The sequence below is a fragment of the Nicotiana sylvestris genome, chromosome 7 (assembly GCF_000393655.2).
Source record: "Nicotiana sylvestris chromosome 7, ASM39365v2, whole genome shotgun sequence".
Lineage (NCBI taxonomy): Eukaryota > Viridiplantae > Streptophyta > Magnoliopsida > Solanales > Solanaceae > Nicotiana > Nicotiana sylvestris.
In genome coordinates this window covers 41,793,707-41,817,278 of record NC_091063.1, presented here as the reverse complement: position 1 = coordinate 41,817,278, position 23,572 = coordinate 41,793,707, and the positions used below count along the sequence as shown (strand labels likewise).

The window sequence follows — 23,572 nt, the reverse complement described above, 5'->3', positions numbered from 1 at the left end:
AGCCCAATTGGAGTCCAAACCAATGGCCCAAACTAATAGTTTTAAGGCCCAAATCTGCCCCAAAAGGATTTGGCCGCCCCCACTTAATTTTGATGGCTTTTGTTACCCCTTAGGAGCCACCTACCTAAGTTTGATGGCTATTGTGACCCCTAGCAGCCCCCTACCTAATTTAGATGACTTTTTAGCAACCCCCTACATTATTTTAAGTGCTTTTAACTCCTATAAATAAGGAGTTCTTCTCATTCATAAGACACAACATTTATTGATTAAGTATATCATACTTTGAGAGTTCTTTTGAACCTTTGTTACTTGTGCTTTGAGATTTATCTTTCAACCTTTACTAGTTCTTAGTTCAAGGTAGTAAGATTACTTCTCTTTTATGATATCTTTGATTCCTTTGTGGTATTCTTAGAAGGCGATTAATACTAGTTATTAATTGTTGTCTCAAGTTACTCGTAAAGTGGTCAAGATCCGAATCTATTGTTTTGATTTGCTTTTTAAGTAAAGGCGTTTGATTTCTTCCATAAATCAAGACGTTGTTACTTTGATCTTGTCAAGGCTATAGAACTTACGTTCTTGGAATTCTTTCCTTGAATTCTTCCCATATCCTTTATTTTCATCTCTTTAATTCTAGTTGTTCCATTCCTTGTTGTTATTGCTTCCGCATTTACTTCTCAAATTCTTACTCTAATTTGGATTCCCGACCTAGTTGTTATCAACAAGCCTTTTTAGTTTAACTCTTAGCTTAATCTAGTTGCATTTACCATTTGTAGTTGATAATAGTAGAAGTAAAATGAAAATGCCAAAAAATGATTAGAATTGTAATTTGGAACACATATGCAATCCTAAACTAGATAGATACTCGATTCTAAATTCTAGCTCTCTATGGAAATCGATCCCGACCCAAAATCGGGTAAAAGCTGCTCTGACTCTCTCGCTACATAATTAGTAGTGCGGAGTAGGATGTGATCACTTAGTTATACGGTATTGACCTAGTAAAGGATGCCTTGGAAAAGATAAAGTCAATTTAGGAGAGACTTCACACGGCACAGTCTAGACAAAAGAGTTACGCGGATCAGAAGTTGTGTGATTTATCATTTATGGTCGGCGAGAAGGTTCTCTTGAAAGTCTCACCGATGAAGGGTATTATGAGATTCGAGAAGAAGGGCAAGTTGAGCCCCAGGTTTATAAGCCCATTTGAGGTGTTGAGGCAAGTTGGGGAGGTTGTTTATTAGCTCGTTTTACTTCCCAGCTTATCAGGAGTTCATCCAGTTTTTCACGTGTCTATGCTTTGGAGGTATCACACCGACTTGTCTCATGTGTTATACTTCAGTACTATTCAACTAGATAAGAGCTTGGGCTATGAGGAGGAGCTAGTTGCCATTATTGATAGACAGGATCGCCAGTTGAGATCCAAAAGGATTTCTGCGATAAAGGTATAGTGGAGGAGCGAACCATTCGAGGAGGCAACCTGGGAGTCTGAGGACGACATGCGGAGTAGATATCCACACTTGTTTAGCACTTCAGGTATGAATCTAAACCCGTTCGAGGACGAACGTTTGTTTAAGAGGTGGAGAATGTAACGACCCGACTGGTCGTTTTGCTTTTTAGAACCCCCTCCCCCTAAATAAGACTTCTCATACTTCCTATAACTGATTTATGACTTGTGGGGATAGTTGGTTTGAGATTTGGAAGAGTTTGGATTGAAACCGGAACATTTGGTTCCTTAAGGTCGGGTTAAAAGGCCAAGTTTGACTTCGGAAAATCTTTTGAGTAAACAACCTCAGAAATGGGATTTGACGGTTCCAATAGGTTTGTATGATGATTTCAGACTTGGGCGTATATATGGATCGGATTTTGGATGACCCGAGAGCGTTTTAGCGCATAATAGTAAAAGTTAGTTCTTGAAGGTTTTAGAAGTTCTATAAATTTGGTTTGGAATGCATTTTGGTGATATCGAGGTCCAAATAGAATTTTGAGACAGAGAATAGTTTCGTAATGTCATTTAAGACTCGCACACAAAATTTGGTATCAATCCAAGTAGTATAAGTACGTATCGGCACGTTGGAAGTAGATTGAAGAACTTAAAGTTTATAAGTTTGATTCAAATGATTTTAAGGTGTAATTCTTAGTTTTTGATGTTATTTTGGTGTTCTGATCGTGCGAGCAAGTTTGTATAGTGTTGTTGAACTTGTGTGAGTGTTCGAAGTTGTCACGACCCTAAACCCGAACCCGATCGTGATGGCGCCTCTCGTGAAGAAAAGGCCAGCCGACACTACAGTTGCAGAAGATAAACCGAACACAGCCCGATATCGGGGTGTCACTAGTCATGAGCATCTAACCATACGCTACAAGTCTGAAATGCCTACTAAACTATTATAGATCAACTGATAAAGAGATAAAAATGAGATAAAGGGGGAGAAACACGGGACTACGGACGCCAAGCAGCTACCTCATGGACTCCGAAGTCTGCTGGGAGCTCTCAACTCGTGCTAACAGGATCAACAACGCCTGAATCTACACACGGGGTGCAGAGAGTAAAGTAAGTACTCCAACTCAGTGAGTAATAATCATAAATAAACGATTGAGAGATATGAAAACACGTAAGGCACACTACAGGCTATAATGAAGCAGTAAAATCGGTAAAAACAGCGAATCAGTAAAGATATGTGAAATCATTTAAGTTCAGTTTAAACTTCATGAAATGCCTTTTCAACAATTAAACAGCTAGACGACAGGAAAATAAGAACAATAAACGCATAAAGCTTCGCCCCTCGGGCACAATGTCAACAAATCCGCCCCTCGGGCAATATCTCAGAACAATACCAACCCCTCGGGCTATATCTCACAATCACAATGGGTACCCACGCTCACTAGGGGTGTGCATCATCACTAGGCTCTCGGCCTCATATCAACAAGCCACCTCGTGGCATACATATCTCAAGCGCTCGGTCTCATAATCATAATCAGTGTATCACCGCAGCGATTAGGCCCTCGGCCTTACTCAGTCAAAATCACATAAGCCACTCGGGCAACAGTAAAACATGATGCTCAACCCAAAATATTATTTGAAATATCATTTAGTATGTTAAAACAGAGTAAACATGGTTGAGTTATAAAATTAATAGATTATAGCATGACTGAGTACAAGTATAAAGTCAAAACAGTGAGAAAATATCAATAACAATCCCCTAAGGGTTCAAATAGTTGGCACGAAGCCCGAATATGGCATTCAGCCCAAATCATGATGATAGCAAATAGTTTTCAGTGAAATTCGCGGTAAAATAGTCATTCGGGACGGACTAAGTCACAATCCCCAACAGTGCACGAGCTCACGCTCGTCATCAAGCGTGTGCGTCACCTCAATATAGCACAACGATGTGCAATCCGGGGTTTCATACCCTCAGGACATCATTTATAATCATTACTCACCTCGATCCGGTCCAAACTCAAGCTCGCGATGCCTTTGCCCTCACGAATCGACCTCCGGATGCTCCAAATCTAGCCATAATCAGTACATAACCATTAAAATATGCGAAAGGAACAAAGCCCACTCGAAAATATCCAATCTACATCAAAAATTCCGAAATTGCTCTAACCCGGCCCATGGGCCCACGTCTCGGAATCCAAAAAAATTAACATCAATAGAATTCTCGTCCTCCCATGAGTCTATACATATCAAGAACATCAAAATCGGACCTCAAATGACCCCTCAAATCCCCACTCAAAGGTCTCTTTATCTCAAGCCCTAATCCCTCAATTTTCTTCCTTAATTTCCACTAATACCATGATTAAACAATGGAAAATTGATCATAAACATGAGTAATGAAGCTCAGGGAACTTACCCAACTGATTCTCTTCGATTTTCCCTTGAACTCACTGCCCTAGCTCGCTTCCCGTCTTCAAAAATGGAGAACTTAGCAAAAATTCGCGGAGGAACATTATATACTTTCTGACCCAGGCATTTTCGCACCTGCGGCCCATTTCCCGCTTCTGCAGTATCGCTTCTGCAACCAACTCCACCGCATCTGCGGTTTTCATTAAGTTGCCAATTTCTGCATCTGCGGTTAAAAACTCGCACCTGCGCTACTGCAGGTGCGCCCACTTCACCGCTTCTGCGGTTCCTGAAGAACTTCCACTAGGCCACATCTGCGGCTGATTTCCACTTCTGCGATCATTGCACCTGCGGCCTCCCAACCGCAGGTGCAGTTATGACAGAAATCAAAGGCTTCAGCTGCAAAAACTCAATTCCAATTCTTCTGTCACCCATCCAGAATCACCCCTAGGCCCTCGGGACCTCAACCAAAAGCACAAACGAGTCACATCCACCATTCAAACTTGTACCAACCTTCAAAACACCTCAACCAACATCGAATCACCCAAAACACATCGGATTCAAGCATAAGCTTCCAAAATCTTTTGAATTACGCTTTCGATCAAAAAGTATGTCAAACCACGTCCGAATGACCTGAAATTTTGCACACACATCTCAAATGCCAAAACGGAACTACTGCAACTTTCATAATTCCATTCCAAAACTCTATATCAAAATCTCACCTACCAACCGGAAAATGCCAAAAACTCAATTTCGCCAATTCAAGCCTAAACCTTCCACGGACTTCCAAAATGCATTCCGATCACGCTCCTAAGTCCCAAATCACCTAACGGAGCTAACAAAATCATAAAAATTCCTGTCCGAGATCATACACAAATAAGTCAAACCTTTTAAATTTCAAGCTTCAAACTGAGAACTGTTCTTCCAAATTTACTCTGGTTAACCTGAAAACCAAAACCGACGATTTATATAAGTCATAATACATCACATAGGGCAAGTCATGCCCAAAAATTAGCGATCAAAGTGCAAAAACTCAAAATGATCGGTCGGGTCATTACAGGAGTGGAGCCCAGATGGCTCGGGTGAGTTTCGATCGTGGGTTAGGAGTGAAAACACTCCAGTTTTCTGGTATTTCTGGGCAGCTATTGTTGGTCTTGCAAACGAGAGAATTTGTTCGCATTTGCGACAATCGCATTTGCCAGTAAGGCTTCATATATTGCGAAGAAGCCTTAGCTGGGCAGTAATCGTATTTGCGACACTTTTGATCGCATTTGCGTACCCATCAGAGTCCATATTTGCAACCCTTGCAGAGGGAGCCCAGGTTTGCATTTGCGATGCTTTTGTCGCAATTGCAACCTTCGCTTTTACGAACCAGATGTCGCAAATGCGACATTTGAGGCATGTGCACAGCTTTTAAAAATGGGACTTAGGCCATTTATTTCATTTCACTTCTACACTTAGGCGATTGTCAGAGCTTTTGGAAAGTGCTAAGTTATTTCTACTTAATGTGAGTTTAATATTTGGTTTTTGGGTAGATTAACACATAAAGATTAGTGAAAATCATGGGATTAGAGTAAAACCTAGGGTTTTGATAAAAACAAGATTTAACCACAAAATTCGTCATAGAATGAAGTAAAAAATCATATATTCTTGATCCTTAGATTATGGGTAACAACTTTCTTAAAGAATTTCCAAAATCCGGGCACGTGGGCCCGGGGATGAATTTTAGGAATCTTGCCTTTGGGGTTGGATAATCACTTTAATAGCTAGATTATGAACTTGTAAACATATAATGAATGGATTTCACACTATTTGAATAGTTTCAGATTGTGCGGCTCTGGTTTGAGGTTTTGAGCGCATTCTTGAGTTGGAAGTGGGCCCAAAACGAGGTCTCTTTTATAACCTTGTAAGAGGGAAAATTTCCCTATAGGTGAACTTAATAAATATGTGATTTAATTGTGGGGGATACGTACGCACGAAGTGACGAGAGTCCGTACATAGCTACTATTCATGTTATGTCCGGGTAGTTCTAGGCTTACACCATGCTTTGTGGGTATCGTTATATGAATATAATTGTTGAATTGCATTGATTGAAACTTCATTGAGAATGTCATGATTTCAAGGATTTCAAGTAAATAATTATTTTGAAAAGAATTGAGGAAACATTTAAGTTGTATTTATACTTAACCGCGTCGCAACTATATTCCGCGAACGGGGTGATCATTACCACTAGTCTCATGGGAGCGAGCCGTTCGGCTTGGCAAGTTGATAATTGTAAATATATTGTTCGGTCCATTCGACCCTCGGCAGTGCACAGTTAACTTTTATGTTGGATCGGGCCAAACATCCTCGGTGGTATTTGTCTATGATAATGGAACCGGAATCCTTTATAATTCGTATGATTTATTGCTTGAAAGACCACTTGTTTTAAATGAAGGAAATTCCTAAATTTATTGATTTGATGAGAGGATTTTTAGTATGACTTCTTGATTGAACTTGTTGCTATCTATGTACATTGTGAATTGGAATATTGAACTTCATATTATTACATTTATTTACCCTAGTAAGTGTCAAGTCGACCCCTCATCACTACTTCTTCGAGGTTAGACTGGATACTTATTGGGTACATATTGTTTATGTACTCATACTATGCTTCTGTACTTGATTGTACAGGATCTGAGGCAAGTGCATCTGGCTACCCAATGGTGCGCATTCTTGATATTTCGCCGAGATTCTACGGTGAGGTGCTCCTTTCCGATGTCGTTCAGTAGCATGATGGAGTCTCTCTTTTGTTTTGACTGTCTATTCTAGTTCAGGCAGTAGGATAGATATAGTCTTTTGTATATTCTACTAGATGCCACATGCTTGTGACACTAGTTCCTTGCACACACTTTAGTATATTATTCTTTTGGGATGTAATCATTTAATTATGACTTTATTTGGTCAGTTCAGCTTTAAATTGCTTAAACTATTCGTTATTATCGAATGTTTTAACTTTAATCTAAGTAAATGTTGGAAATATTTTGGTAACATAAATGAAACTCATTAGTTGACAAATGTTGGCTTGCCTAACCTCGGTGTTGGATGCAATCGCGACCTAAATTGGAAATTGGGTCGTGACAGCTTACTTGGGGATACTTGTTCCTGAATGCCGATCATGATCCAAATTGGGTCGTGACAAAGTTGGTATTAGAGCCCTAGGTTAATCATGTGACTAATGGAGCACATGTCTGTAGTAGAATCTCAATTATGGTTATGTGGCCGACCATTCCCATAGTCGTGATTCTGCAAGGGAGTGATAGGATGTGTCTTATTTTTCTTTTTTATTCTTCCTTACGTGTGTGGCGATTAGGGATAGATAACTCAATATGTCACCTTTTATCTTGTTCCGATTTGGCTAGGACTAATTATCTAATAATAGAATTGTCTAGAGGTTCAAAGACACAAGTGCTGCCACCGGACACGCAACCGTCTTCCAACAAAGAAAAGCCATAGAAGTAGTAGAAAGGATAATAAAAAGGGTTGTTGTGCCACAATGAGAGGCTTTATACTGCTACAACATGTAATAGAGTCTATTTCTAAAATTAGCACTAGTCAACCACTATTATAACAATAGAATAGAGTCGTCACAAAGGTACTTACCTCCGTGGAAAAAGAAAAATTGAGATCTTGATGGATATAATGAATAGACAAGAGAAGAACAGAAAAGAAATTAGGGCTTTAAAGGCCTTAGGCGCCTAAATTGACTAAAATTTTCAAGAGCAAAGATGTTTTCTTAATAGAGTTCCTAACATTGAAACTACCAAGTTTACAATTTCTGATAGTTCGGAAGATCCTCAAAGGTTCTTAATGGAAAAAAAAACTTAAAAGCATTACGGGCTCTAGGATGTTATAGTAAGAGGTGCATGGCGCTAATAACTTACAGACTGGAGAACATGGACGATTTGTACTATAGGACAAGCCGGTGCAAAACATGGCAAATATATGGTATGAAGAACAACACAACTAATGTCACGACCCAAAATCCACTAACACTCGTGATGGGGCTGGACACCACTATCAGGCAAGCCAACACCAAGTAGTTATTTAAATTCTCATTTTAGTATTTTTGAAATCATTCCTTTTCCTTACATTAAACAATAAATAATGAGCTTCATTGAGTAAATAATGATATATTTAACAAATTTAAATACTAAATAATCCTATCGTCATCCCAGAACCCGGTGTCACAAGTGCATGAGCAAATTTTTAGGAAATAAAATGTGATACAGTAACTGTTCGGAATACAAATTGGACAGAAAATAAAGTACAATACTCTGAAGGAGACTCTACTGGTTGCGGGTCATCTCGAGAGATGCAACTCACCTAAGTCTCAGTATCAACCATTTCGCTGCGCCCAACGAGGCCACTAGACATACATGTGTCTGTGCAACAAAAATGCAGAACAAGTGTAGTATGAGTACGAAAACAACGCGTACCCAGTAAGTATCTAGTCTAACCTCGAAGAAGTAGTAACGAGACGTCGACTTCGACACTTACTAGTGGTCCAATAATATAATATCAATAATGTAAAAATCATGGATTTTATAAGGCGACTGCAAACTCAAATAATCAAAAAGCGGTAAACATTTCTTTTGTAATAGAAACTTTCGAACTTATTTTAATCCTTTTAACAATTTACATCCCCGGCCAATAAGGCCACATCAATTATCAATAATTCCAAAAATAATCAAGCAAATCATGCGCAAATCATGCCTAGTTTGTACGGCCCGATCCAACATAATATTTAAACTGTGCACTGCCAGAGGGTCGAATGGCGCGAATCATAGATGCATTTATTACCCCGCTTGCGAATCATACATGCGACACGATCAAATATAAATAAAAGAATTGCCAAACTTGTGAATCATACATGCGACGCAGGTACACATAGATACACACATTCAAATAGTCAATCTAGACTTCATCAGGGAAACAATTACCCAAGGAAAAGACAACTTCTCTTTTAACAGTCAAGAAAGTGATGTTTAGCCCTTTAGAAATTTATTTACCAAGTTCGATATGATTTAAGCCTTTTAAATTGTCAATAAAATGACAAGTACAACAAGTAAAGCATGCTTTTGGGTCCTAGACTACCCAGACTTAAGCATAATAGTAGCTACAAACGGACTCTCGTCACCTTGTGCATACGTAGCTCCCATAAATAAGAGCACATATTTACTTATATCACCTATGGGGTTAATTCCCTCTTACAAGGCTAGAAAGGAGACTTACCTCTCTCCGAAGTTCCATAACCGGCTTCCAAGCCCTTCCGACGACTCAAATCAATGCACAACGCTCCAAATCTAGCCAAATAATGGGCAAACCAATGAAATATACCCTAATACTTATAACAATTATATTTATATAAATTCCCAACTCTGCTCGAAATGTTGACAAAATTGCCCTCAAGCCCACGTGCCTGGATTCCGAAATTTTTTGAAGATACCATAACCTCACGGACTCAAATATATAATTTACTCTCAATTTCATGCCCAAATGCGTGGTCAAAATCCAAAAATACCAAATTTTAGATTTTCTACCAAAACCCCATAATTTCCACTAATTTCCATGTTCAAATCCATATATCATCATGTATTTAACTCAAAACTAGTATAAACCACTTACCTCATGCTTGGTGATGAAAATGGCACTCCCAAGTTGCTCCAAAAATCGTCTCCCATGAAAGATTTGAGATGAAATGAGCCAAAACCCATCTTTTAAACAAACACACTACCCAGCGATTCTTCGCACCTGCGGTCACTTGACCGCTTCTGCGGTTCCGCAGGTGCGAACAATATACCGCTTCTGCGGTCCAGGACTCCCAGCCCATTTCCGCTTCTGCACCTTCTCTTCTGCAGGTGCGGTCTCGCTTCTGCGGTGAGCTGAATGCATCTGTGGTCCCAGCACTACCAGTGAAAATCGCATATGCGACCCTCATGGCCGCTTCTGCGGCTCCGCACCTACGGCCAAACCTCATAGGTGCGGTTACACCAGATGACAGCAGCCCTCAGCCTTTCTTCCAAGTCCAACTCGATCCATTTACCATCCGGATCCCACCCGAGGCCCTCGGGACCTTAACCAAATATACTAACACGTCCCAAATCACATTACGAACTTCGTCGAGCCTTCAAATCACATCAAAAACGCCAAAACCATGAATCGCACTCCAATTCAAGCTTAATGAACTTTAGAACTTCAAACTTCTACATTCGATGCCGAAACCTATCAAATCACGTCCGATTGACCTCCAATTTTGCACAAAATTCATATTTGACATTATGGACCTATTTCAACTTCCGGAATCGAAATCCGACCCTGATATCAAAAAGTCCACTTCTGGTCAAACTTCTCAAAACCTTTGAATTTCTAACTTTAGCCAAATGACTCCAAAATGACCTACGGACCTCCGAATCAACTCCCGGACGTGCTCCAAATACCAGAATCACCATACAGAGCTATTCCCAAACTTGGAATCCCAAACGGACATCGATAACACCGAAATGCACTTCAACCCAAATTTACGAAATTCTTCCAAAAATGCTAACTTCCACCATAGGCACCGAAATGCTCCCGGGTCATCCATAACCCGATCCGGACATACGCCCAAGTCCAAAATCATCATACGAACCTGCTGGAACCTTCAAATCCCGATTCCGAGGTTGTTTACTCAAAATTCGAACCTTAGCCAATTCTTCCAATTTAAAGCTTCCGAAATAAAAATTCTCTTTCCAAATTGACTCCGAACTTCCCGAATTTCAATTCCGACCATGCGTACAAGTCATAACCTAAAGTGAAGCTGCTCATGGCCTCAAACCGCCGAACGATGTACTAGAGCTCAAAATAACCGGTCGGGTCATTACATTCTCTCCCACTTAACATACGTTCGTCCTCGAACGTGCTATGAACTGCTCTAGAGTTGTCCGAAATCACTGTTTAATGCTTCGTGCACCTACCCGTGCTACCACAACTTAGTTGAGCACATTAGCTCGATCAAATCTGAAGATATTCTCTTTCACTTAGGTAAATAAGCCTTAGAGCCCAGTTCCAACATCCGAAATTCTCTGCCAAGCCTGCTTCCAACATACGAACAACGTATCAATCACCACACGACGTACCAGAATATGACTGCATACCTTTGCTGAATTCACACTATGCACTGCATAACTCACATGACCATAATAACACCCTCTGAATAATAACAACAACCAAAATTCCACGAATCTGATGCTCCCAATGCACCTCATAATATATATAAATCCTGTTCTAACTCTTTGCAACACCGTCACGATAGAAGAGATGTGTAGAAATTCATAACCAACTATCGAGTCAACAAATCGTTGAGTCTATACTCCTGACAAGAACCATTACCTCATTCCGAACCAAATAATGGTATTTGCTCTTTGATATACTTCATATAATTTGCTCGCACTGATCCTAGATCCAATAATCTCGGCTCACCCAGTACAAGTTGCTCAGGCAATAAACCACCCAAGACATGACCAAAAGTCTCAGATGATGCCATAATGTACCAATAGGCTACAAACTTGAATGTGATACATAAGGAAATCGAACTCTGGAAGGGATTACTCGACCCACGTAACTAATTAGACAACCGAAAAGGTGTCGTGAACCTTTCTCAGAAAATGAGAAGCAAAACACACAAAATAGAATATAGGGGACTTTACTCAATATCATACTGTTGCGGCGTGCAACCCGATCCAAACAACATACCCGTGGCGGCGTGCCACTCGATCCACACATAAAATCTATATCTATACATAGCGAGCTAGAGTGCTCATTACTACAAAATACCGAATATCGGCTACAAGCACGCTAAATGCATAATACCATCCTTGGGAAGACAGATAGCGCCATATGCTATAAAACTCAAGCACAACTAAGGTGCGATATATGATCTGGATTGGAACCTCAACACATAAGAAATTTATCAAGTCGTTCCACAACTCACATGGAACAATATAATATTACATGAAATAGCCGACGATGAAACAACATCCAATGTCCGAATACTCCTCCATGAGGAGCGCTATGCTGAAATGAACACATCTGGCATGATATAGAGCCTATATTCATATTTAAATCCATTCACAGACCTCAAGCCGATTCTGATCGCACCGTACTAGGCTAATATCCTTTCAAGGGTCCATAATAACCTCTCATTCCCATAACTCACAGGAACAACCATCATAACCGGAGTAAACCTCCATAGTCCACAACCCGATGAATCGAGTGCCCTCCAAGCATAATTTCTTAAATTAGCGATATTACCTCACTCATCACACTTGGTTTAAGTCTTCACTCAATCAAGTGACTACCTGTCACACTTATACAATCTTCCCGTGAGACACGCTCTCATGACCTTCCGCACTAGGTAACAAGTCTGCACATCCATATCACCGGTCACACTACTGTTGTAAAGCAAATCAAGAATCCATAACCAGGATGCAAAGACTCTTTCACAAAATACCAATCTCAAGTGATGCTGAAGACAATACCAACTTACTCCAAATATTCAAATCCTTTTCTTGCTCATCCGAGCCCGTGAGATCCTTGCCAACACCGAACCGCAACTGTGATCCTCACTTTCAAATTTCATAATGTTCGTTGCACCTAAGATGCCAATATGTGATAGCACAAGAATTTCATCATAATTCCTGAACCACTAATAGGTTGAACACTTCATCACGTAGAAACTTTTTACTTAACTCATTTCAGGAGAACTACAACAACACGCGAGTGAATTCTCACAACCGTAGAACATGCAAATCCTCAAGTAGTGGTCTAATCCACCATAATCCCTTCGAGATTCACCTACCCATAACAGGCCAAAATACTTGGATATTTCCAAACAAAATCAATTATGGCGGCCTGATCGCAGCGGACTCGACCTGAGGAAGAGTGGGCGCTAATACTTTTACCCAATAGCGGTATCGGGGTCAATTTTCCACAGGGAACTTCAATTTGGAGTTGTGTGTTTGTATAGTCTAGGACTATGTTTTAGCTCCTAATTGATCTTCTAACATTTTTGGTTTTCTTTTGATTAATAGCTACAATTTATCAACTACAATTGTAAAGCTAAGTTATGCTAAAATTATGATTCTAAGTTGTATGCAATATAGAGAAAGGCACTAGGGCCGTGGCATGTACCTAGGTGGTCAACTAACGGGTAGAGATTCCTAATGCAAGAATGATGACTATGGGACTTATGCTATAACCATTGCACTTTTGCACTCACTCTCACACCTCTCGGTAGAGAGAGTGATTTTGCCCAATTGACTCTCTCGAGACCAATTGGGTAGGCCAATTTGCCCAAGCAACTTATGGTTCAAGTTGGGTAATTACTCTCTCGAGGTTTAACCCGTTAATTGGGACTACCATTCTCATGGGTCCATCCCAATTCCTTGTTAGAATTAATCTTGGGGTCATAGACTCTCTTTCTCAAGAAGAGTCAAGACTCACTAAGCTAGACTTAGTGTTTGCAACCACCAAATCTTAATGAAAACATAAGATTAATTCAAATAACAAATACCCAACATCATTCATGCACTAAACAATCACACCCATTAATTACCCACACTAAGGTTGAGCCACAACCCTAGCTAATGGGTTCAGCTAGCCATAACAGGAACAGAAATTGAAGAAATAATAGATGAAATTGACATAACAATTAACTACAATGTTAATCTACTCAAATCCACGTTAATACTAGAAGAGATTGCCCAAAATAGGCTAAATTCATGAAATCCCAAGTTCAGCTGCTCTATGCTCTCTCAAAACAGATCTAAAAAAAACTGCTAAAAAGTAAAATGTTCTATTTATACTACACAGGAAAAACTAGACAAAAATACCCCTAAGGGTCTGGCGCGGACCGCGTACAAATGTCACGCGGCCGCGGAGGGCAATAAGTCTTCAAGTCTTACTTCTGGAATTGAGGGATGCGGACCGCATAGATATGTCAAGCGGCCGCATAGGCTAAGACGCGCGGACCGCGTAGAAATGGGATGCGGCCACGTAGTAGATTTTTCCCAAAACTCAACTCTCTAAACTTTTACCCACGCGGACCGCACTGATTTGATGTGAGGCCGCGTGGGCTTTTGCCTTGATTTTCTGGGTCTCTGAACTTCCATCAGTGCGGACCGCGTGGAATTGATTGCGGACCGCGTGGCTCGACTTCAAACTTGCAAGGTCTCTGAACTCTCCTGCGCAGCCGTGCACCAAATCAGTGCGGTACGCGTAGGTCATCTTGTTCCCCACTTCAGTTGTCTTTTGACACTTGGCAGATTTCACTCCTTTTTGAGCCGATCTTTGCTATTTATCATCTTGTTGCTCAAACCTGCAATCAAGTGTAATTTGTAAGCATTTTGGGACTAATATATGGCAATTAATGCAAAAAGCTCAGGTAAGAATGAGTATAAAACATGTAGAAATCACAGTTATCACGGCCCCCAAGCCTCGCACATACCGTCACAAATCACATGCATAACTTAATCACGCTGAAGGAACTGATCACCGCCACCATTATGTCAATTCAACCATGGCCAACCAGTCTAACTTCTTCTAATTCATCCTTAACTTGCCTTAGAGATAATAATGGCTTCATTCCTTACATTACAAACCTAAATCTGCACTCATCCTGAGTAACCACATTCCACGAGACCACATTATCTCCAAACCCATTCTGATAATTTCTTTACGAATCTGAAGTCATTCTCTCTTTTTCTCCAAATGCTACACTGCAAGTCAAAATATCATAGAACACTACGAGTCTCTTTTTCACAGTCTGTTGCAAGAGCTCGATTCTTAACCATACCGCGGGCTCGAAATTCTTAGGCATCACAATTTAACCTTTGAATTTGCTAGGACTGTTGCTGAGAGTCACCCACTCTGGCTTGGTCCTGAGTATAATCAACTCTAAGGCTCCGCTGGCACATGAACACCCATCTCAATGAAACACCCGACTGAATCACTTCCCTTGTAAATCATCTCTGTACGAAGCATAAATTATGAATCTTCCCAAAGCCCGAATATGAGTCGATAAGGCCAACTATAGCACACATTTATCAATTCTTTTGCTCAAATTACCATTTATGTTCTTTTCCCTTAGTTGTAATAACTCACCAATACAACGATAACCCGAAACCTCACAAGCAGATAACCATGCAACCCACTCATAGGCGGTGGGACTCTCCCACTTAGCTTAAAGCTACTATTACACAACTCTGGAACCCACCAAGATTCTTCCTTCATTGATGACATGATCTTGCACAACCAACCTACCAAATTCCTCGAAATCCTTCTATTAGCATTTCACGAACACTCTAAATCTCTAGCAACATTCACATGTTCGACCTCTTACTGGATAACTAGTAGAATACTTCGTAAAAGCTCTGTCAACACCACGCGGCCGCTAACTTGCTCACAGGAGATAACCCACTTGTGGAAATTACATGTCGATATCTCCCAACGACGCTGCACTGCACAATTACTAAGAAATTGGTAACCCATCCTGAGCCCATGATCATTCACTAGCTGTACAAGTATGTTCGCTCCTTATGGATATCAACTAAATGTACGACAATATCTTCCAATTCAAAGTTATATTGCATCCTCTCATATCAAGCAACTCCTTTCTGTTGCATCCAATCTCCCATCATATAATAGCCAATAATTCAAATTAAGCTCGTAGACCCAATCACCATCCACTAAAATTCCCAAATCATTCCAAACTTTCCTTAAGGGGTGTAGTTATCTCGCCGCTAAACCCATATGCTACTCTGTCACTCTCCCACTTTGATCAAACTCACTCCTTTAAGCAGCTACTCGACTTTCGCTTCTTATACCTGACCTTCTAGAAATTTTAACCACCACCTGACACTTTCCACATGTCCTTCCTCATTCTTTGCTGCCCAGTTATTGCCTTAGATCAATATCTATCTTTGTAGCACTCGAACCGATATATCGCTACTAACTTTAACCCTTCCGAAGATCCTTCTTCTCGAGCCGTCAGCATTAGAAATACCCATTCAATCCTGAACCACCACATCTCGCGATCTCTGATAGCTGCTTCTCCAATACTGTGTCACAATATCCTGCCCCAAAGACGAATTGTAGAATATCATAACACATGCGAACTTAACACATTCAGTCAAGGGTGACGACCCCACATCACAGACGAAAAATTCCACCACACTCAAAAATACCAAGTCTCATTACTCCATCAACCCAAACCTAAACATTCATAGTCCGGTTGCCTTTCCTCTACCGGAATTAAAATACTAAATCTCTAATCATGTATTGAGTAAACCTCCTTTCAAGTCATTCACTGCCCCGACACATAGGTAGCATACTACCGTCACATCAATACTGTGCAATAACCATTCATGAGCATCATAGAAACCTGTGTATAGCCTCAAAGCTCTCCGAAGTACACCTACTAAGCTGAAACGACAGAATATCCTTCCGCAAGGCGACGACAATAGCCCAAACAACTATGCAAGGAGAAACATCCTGCACCACATCTGTAGTACCATTATAATTCCTCAATTCCCAATTTATAACAAGCGACTCACGTCGCATAAGATTGAATGGAAAAGAAATGAAGGCAACCCTGTAGCCTCTCGAAGATAAGTACAGACATCTCCGTACCGATCCGCAAGACTCTACTGGACTTGCCCATGACTCGTGAGACCTAAGGAAACCTAGTGCTCTGATACCATGTTGTCACGACCTAAAATCCACTAAGGGTCGTGATGGGGCCGGACACCACTGTCAAGCAAGCCAACACCAAGAAGTTAGTTAAATTCTCATTTTAGTATTTTTGAAATCATTCCTTTTCCTTACATTAAACAATAAATAATGAACTTCACTAAGTAAATAATGATATTTAAAAAAAATTTAAATACTGAATAATCTCGTAGTCATCCCAGAACCCGGTATCAGAAGTGCATGAGCAAATTTCTAAGCATAAAATGTGATACAATAACTGTCCGGAATACAAATCGGACAGAAAAGAAAGTACAATACTCTAAAGGAAACTCTGCTAGATGTGGGTCATCTCGAGAGATGCAGCTCACCTAAATCTTCGTATCAACCATGTCGTTGCGCCCAACAAGTCCACTAGATATACATGTGCTTGTGCAACAAAAATACACAACAAGTGTAGTATGAGTACGAAAACAACGCGTACCCAGTAAGTATCCAGTCTAACCTCGAAGAAGTAGTAACGAGAGGTCAACTTCGACACTTACTAATGGTTCAATAATATAATATCAAGAATGTGAAAATCATAGATTTTATAAGGCGACTGCAAACTCAAATAATCAAGAAGTGGTAAACATTTCTTTTGTAATAGAAACTTTCAAACTTATTTTCATCCTTGTCAAATTTAGTAAGTTGAGCATAAAGATATCCTAGTTAACTTGATATTACTTAATATGATCTACTTTGACATGCCAATAGGTAAGGATTGATTATCTTCCTGTCATTCCATCCTTTATTGTCATGCAAAGGTAGTTAAATTTTAATTATCAAATTAATCCAGTTTTGTCAAAATAGGGAAATAAGTTCCACCGATAGATAATATTATATTTTGTATCAAGGCTGATGGTACTAAATAATGGTTGTTGGGATTTGCTTAACTGTTATAAGAGACATAAGCGACAAGACACCTAGCTAAGAAATGGTACCAACTTTTAGAGAATTCTCTGATTAATTTTGTGAATATTCTATAGGACTACCTTCGTTATGAGAAATAGACGTTGGTATTGATCTGGTACCTAACTTGTAACCCAGATCAAAATCCCCATATTGTATTAGACACCGATAGAGTTAGAGAGAGCTAAAGGAACGGTTGCAAGACCTAAAAGATAAGAGTTTTATTAGATTGAGTATATTTCTACGGGGTGCACAATTAGTACTTCTCTAAAAAAAGTAAAATAAGTTTTTAAGGGTATGCATCGACTAGAGGCAATGGAATAAGGTAATGCTGCGGAATAAGTACATAGTGCCTCATGTAAATAACCTGCTTAGAATTAGAGAAGAATATATTCCCAAGGCAGCATTCCAAACTTGTTATGGTATTATAAGTTACTTGTGATGCCTTTTGGACTTATCGATTCTCCATCTGCATGTTGGACTTAATGAATAGGGTGTTCACACTGTTTTGGACAAATTTGTCATAGTATTTATTAATGATATTACCCCATAGCCAGGATGAACACGAGGATTACATAAAGAAAATTAGTTATAGACTAGTGCAAGTAGTTTCTGCAGAAATTTTTTCCAAAATAACAGTGCCACTAACCAAGTTAACCTAGAAAAATGTGAAGTTCCAGCAAATGGAGGAATGGGAGCTTAATTTTTTTAAACTAAAAACATGTTTGACAATCTCACCACTATTAGTCTTACCATCATGTTCTAGAAAATTAACGGTGTTATGAAATGCTTCGAATATCGGATTAGGATATCTTGTCATGTAGAATGATCATGTGGTGGCTGCTTCAACATGTCAAAAAAAAAGCACGAGCAAAACTATCCCACTTATTAATTGGAGATGCCCATAATATATTTGCTTTTATGATCCGGAGACTATTTGTACGACGAAACTTGCGAGATTTATCTGAAGTATGTCTTTCTAGCAGACACATATGAATCTTTAGCAATGTAGATGGATAAACTATTCTATATCATCCACGAAAGGCTATTATTTTGGCTAATGCATTAAGAAAAAAAGTTTCTTGAATAGTTTGGCGCATATAGCTCCTGTAAAGAGATTTTTGGTTAAGAGTATGTACATACTAAATGGTACAAGTGTCAGCTTAGAGTGGAAAGAAATATAGAGCTATTGTTTACTAGTTTTCAAGCAAAGTCTTCATTGGTAAAGTGCATAAAGGCCACTCAATATAAAGATGAGAGATTATGCAAAGATAGAGATGAGGTCCTAGCTAGTAAAAGAAAGAATATGACTATTGACAGAAATTGTATTCTTCGAATAAGTAACCAGTTATTTGTATTAGATAAAGATATGTTAAGACAAATTATCTTTGAGGAGCTCACAACTCTAGATACATCGTACATTCAGGGTCTAGTATGATGTATCATGATTAGAAAAAAATGTATTTCTAGGAACAGAAAGATGGATGATTTTCTTAACCTTGTTTCTAACTAATTGACTTGTTAGCGTGTCAACATTTGCAACTCTTCAGGCCTACTACAACTGCTCGAGATTTTAAAGTAGAAATAGAATGGAATCAAAGTGAATTTTATGACAAAACTTAATTAGAGGTTATAATTATGTGGTAAATTAAAAATTGACTTGCATAGTAGGTACACTTTTACTCGCCAAAACTTGTCTTACTGAGAATGAATATGCACAAAGACATATGGATAGAAAATTGTCAAATTCTATATGGTCTATTGTCCATTTCTGATAGAAGATGACAAATTACTGCACGATTTTGAAATTCTTCCCAAGAAATATTGGTTACACGAGTATACCTTAATACCACATTTCATCAGCAGACATACGAGCACTCTAAACAGACTACACATATCATGAAGGATATGTTGAAAGCTTACATATTGAGTTTGGAGGTAGCTTGTATGCTTATATATCTATAGCTGAATTTGCTTACAACGACAACTTTCAGTCCAGTATTTAGGTGGCACTGTATAGAACCTTGCGTAGTATATAATGTCGTTCTCCTATCGGATGGTTTGATGCCGATGAGGCTAGCTTATTAGGACCCGACTTAGTAAAGGAAGCTATTGACAAGATTCAGTGATCAAATTGCTCACAACTCAAAATACACAAATGTCTTAAGCAGATAAAAGGAGACGGGACTTAGTTTTCACAATTGAGGATAGAGTGTCTGTATGAGTTTTCCCTATAAAAGGTGTAAGAAAAAAAAAGGTAAGTTGAGCCCGAAGTTTATAGGGTCATATGAGATACATGACCAAGTGGGAACTATGGCATATCATTTGGTACTTTCTCTTGAGTTGTCTTTCATTAATCAAGTGCTTCAGACCTAAAATGTCTATCAGACTCCTCTCATGTGTTTGAAGTAGGAGCTGGTAGCTACTGTTGACAAATAAGTAAGGAGTTACGGTCAAACAAAATTATGTTCGTGAAAGTCTTATGAAGAAACCATATAGTTAAAGTAGTTACATAGAAAGTTGGAAAAGATATGCAAGTGAAGTATCCTCATCTATTTTAGTCTACAGGTACGTACTTAAGTTAAATTCTGGGACAGAATTTTTATAAGGTGGGAAAGATGTAATATCCCATGATTTAAATAAGGATATATTAGCCCTTTAGTAACTAATTAAGCAAAAAAAAACAAAAAAAAATGACACCTGATAACAACATATAAGGGGAATAGGCAATTGTTTAGCCTTATATTAGATTTTGGCAAAGGTAACCCCAAATAATTGGGCATTATATAGCCAAATCCTAAAAACTATTCTATTTTATTATTTATTCTCCTAACCGTTTGCTGCCCTCCCTCTATTGTTCGTTGGTCCCCCTCCCCTTTCTTGTTCGCTGCCTTCCCCGTTCCCTCCCTATTCCAAATGAGATTAAAATGGTGGATTAACTCTACCATTGGTTTACATGTGCATAAAATTCGACAAATTAAGCAATTTTTGCCGGTGGATTAACTCTAGTATTACCCATCAAGTACGGAGGAGCGAAGCTCTAATATAGAGCGACAAATTAATATGTGCATACAATTCTTTGAGGTCCAAACATATATATGTGTGTATTCATAAGAAATTATATATTATACACTGATATATGCATGAAGGAAAGCAATTTTTTGATATACATTTTAATATATACAAAGAAGGATAATAAATTTGTGTTATATATTTTGCTATACACGTTTTATTATGTATTATACAATGTGATATACAAATAATATAATTAGTTTTGTGTTATACACTTGGATATAAAGATAATAATAAATTATAGACAACTACCAAAGAAAATAAATTTTTGATATATACAAAGAAGAAAAATAAAGTTGGGATGTATATATTGGTATACATGTTATTTAACATGTTATACAATATGATATACAAAAAATAAAATTTATTTGTGTTCTACACTATGATATACAAATTATATTTATAATTTTTAACATTTTTAATACTCGTGAGAAATAATTTAAAAACATAGAAAAAAATTGTAGAGATTTGGGAGAAAATCTTGAAAGATTTTTAAATTCTAACGAAAAAGAAATAAAAGCCTATATCTAAATTTAGGCTACGTGTGCCAAATACTAAAAGATAGGCCATTTTCTGCCAATTATTGGACTAAGTTGTTATGCAATGCCAAATCCTAAAAAAAAAAAAGAGATACACAAAAAGGGACGAAGCCACCAGATGGTAATTTGGCCAAAAAGCAAAAGTCAAACAAACCTAGCAAAAGAACTAATAAAACAAAAAGAATGTATAAATGGGCCTTAACCCATCAGCAACGTGAGGCAATTAGGAGAAAACGAAAAAAAAAAAAAAGGACAAAAAGCCAAAGGGAGTTGGGGAAAGGGGTACGCAGCATATCTGCTTCAATTGAAACAGAAGCTGAAGAAAAGAGTTTGAGACAAAAAAAATCCTTTAGCCAACAATATATCAACCAGGAAAAAATAAAGAAAGGAAAAGTTACTGGTGTTCTTAGCGCCAGAGTACCGTGCTTCACTAAAATATTGGCATATGTTTTCTATATTCAACAATAGATTCCAGGTAATTACATGGAATTCTTCTTCTTTTTAAATAGTATTATTTTATATACATGATTCTTATAGGACTGAGTAGATATGATTTTGAAATTTGATTAAGAGTTTAAAAGATAAAGTTTAGAAAATACGGAAAAAATTCATGAGACTTTTCCATGAATTAACTGGGTATATTATATGAAATAGGTTGTGTTTGATGGATTTTGGATTGGTTTAGATTACCAGTAGCGCGAGTCAGTATAATTTGACGAGTTGGAAAACAAAAATTAGCCGTAAAATCTCAAAAATTGGGTATTCTAAATAAGCTATGAATTAGCCTAAACAAGGAAATTAATACGAGATCGATGTTGATATGGTTATAGACTGATTGAAGAAAGTCGTACGGATCGTTCGAGGTGACGAGTTGGTATTTCATACGAGTACTGTGAGTAGTAATCTTACCGCAATTTGTGTTTTCATTACTTGCATGATTTTTAATATGAATATATTACCGATTATTTTGAGTTGCATGTGGGACAAGTCTTTTACTCGATATGATACCGAAATAGTTATTTGAGATGATTATCGTTATTTTAAATATTCTTGTTATCACTAGATATGTTTTACCATTTCTTGAATTTACTGTTATCGAAATGAAATTACATAATTTGATAAGAACTGAAATGTCCTATATTTTTTCAAAATATTTTCCTATGATTATATAGGATTACAGAGACAAGTATAAATGGAAGTAGACTTTGAAGGCTCCCGTAGCTAATGGCGAGTTCGTTAGACCTGGTGCACCTTGTAATTATCGATTATCGTTACAACCCTTGCTAGTGGGAAGGTAGAACTAGCATACCCTTGCTAGTGGGAAGGTAGAACTAGCATATTGTTACTGATTTCCCTCGAGTAGGGACTACCGTTATATTTGACTTCTTGCGAAGAAGTCCACAGTTATACCGATTACATGATCTGTTCTTTGAAACCTCCCAAATATGAATATTGATATTATACAGTGGTTACCGAGCTTATTATTTAATTGTCAATTGTATTATACTACAAGAAAAACATGATGAGACTGAAAATTGTTTATTATTTTTTAAAGGCATTTTTATGATATTTTCTTTTTAATATACTAGCATGTTTTCTGACTTGTCCCCAATAAAAACGAGTGTGGTTAAGTGTTATTAATTACTGAGCTAGCGACTCACTCCCTGCTATTTTTTTACAGAGACAGCAGTTGACGCAGGTGAAGGTTTTGTTAATTAGAGCGCGTAGGTTGATACTTCTTGGTGAGCCCTGCACTCAATCGCGTGGGCGAAGAGTTTTATTTATTTGCTATAGTCTTTTCTTTTGAACTCTTAGATTCGCTCCATAGTCATTCTTTTAGTGACATGAGTATTCTTTCGTTATTATAGATTTAAGATGAGTATTGCATTTTCTTATCGAATTGGAGATAAATTAGTATTGCTGGTTGTTAGTGTGTTAATTATTAATGGTGGAGACTTGTTTTGATTAATTGATAAATTGTTGGTTGGTTGGTTTGATATTAGGATGGTTGGTTGTTGATTTTGAGACAGGAAATTATTTTTGGATAGTCCTAAAATAGGGAAAACTTTGTCCGATTTTCTGTAAAATACTGATGAGGCTTACTTGGGGACACTTGTTCCGGAGTGCCAGTCATGATCCAAATTGGGTCGTGATAGTTAATTGACCATTTTATTGCATAAATTGCTGAGCACGAATTCTATGTTCTACTTGGGATGCTTAAACTCTGGGCGTAGTGCACCAATAGCCACTTTTAAGCCTGTTATTTAAAACATATCCACAATTTACAATGCATTTAAAGATTATCCTTTCACCCAAACTTCAAGACTAAGTATGCTGAATTTGAAAATTCAGGATTTAGGGTATGTTTGGTATGAAGGAAAATGTTTTCCTTGGAAAATATTTTCCTAGA

The 23,572-nt window shown here is 38.3% G+C and overlaps 1 long non-coding RNA gene across 1 annotated transcript; it reads left to right on the top strand.

Annotated features, from left to right (window-relative positions):
* Positions 1-21,398: 21,398 nt before the first annotated feature.
* LOC104242286 (uncharacterized) lies at positions 21,399-23,159 on the top strand. Its single transcript, XR_714954.2, has 2 exons — positions 21,399-21,637; positions 22,844-23,159. It is a non-coding gene; the product is annotated as an uncharacterized lncRNA (long non-coding RNA).
* The last annotated feature ends 413 nt before the right edge of the window (positions 23,160-23,572 follow it).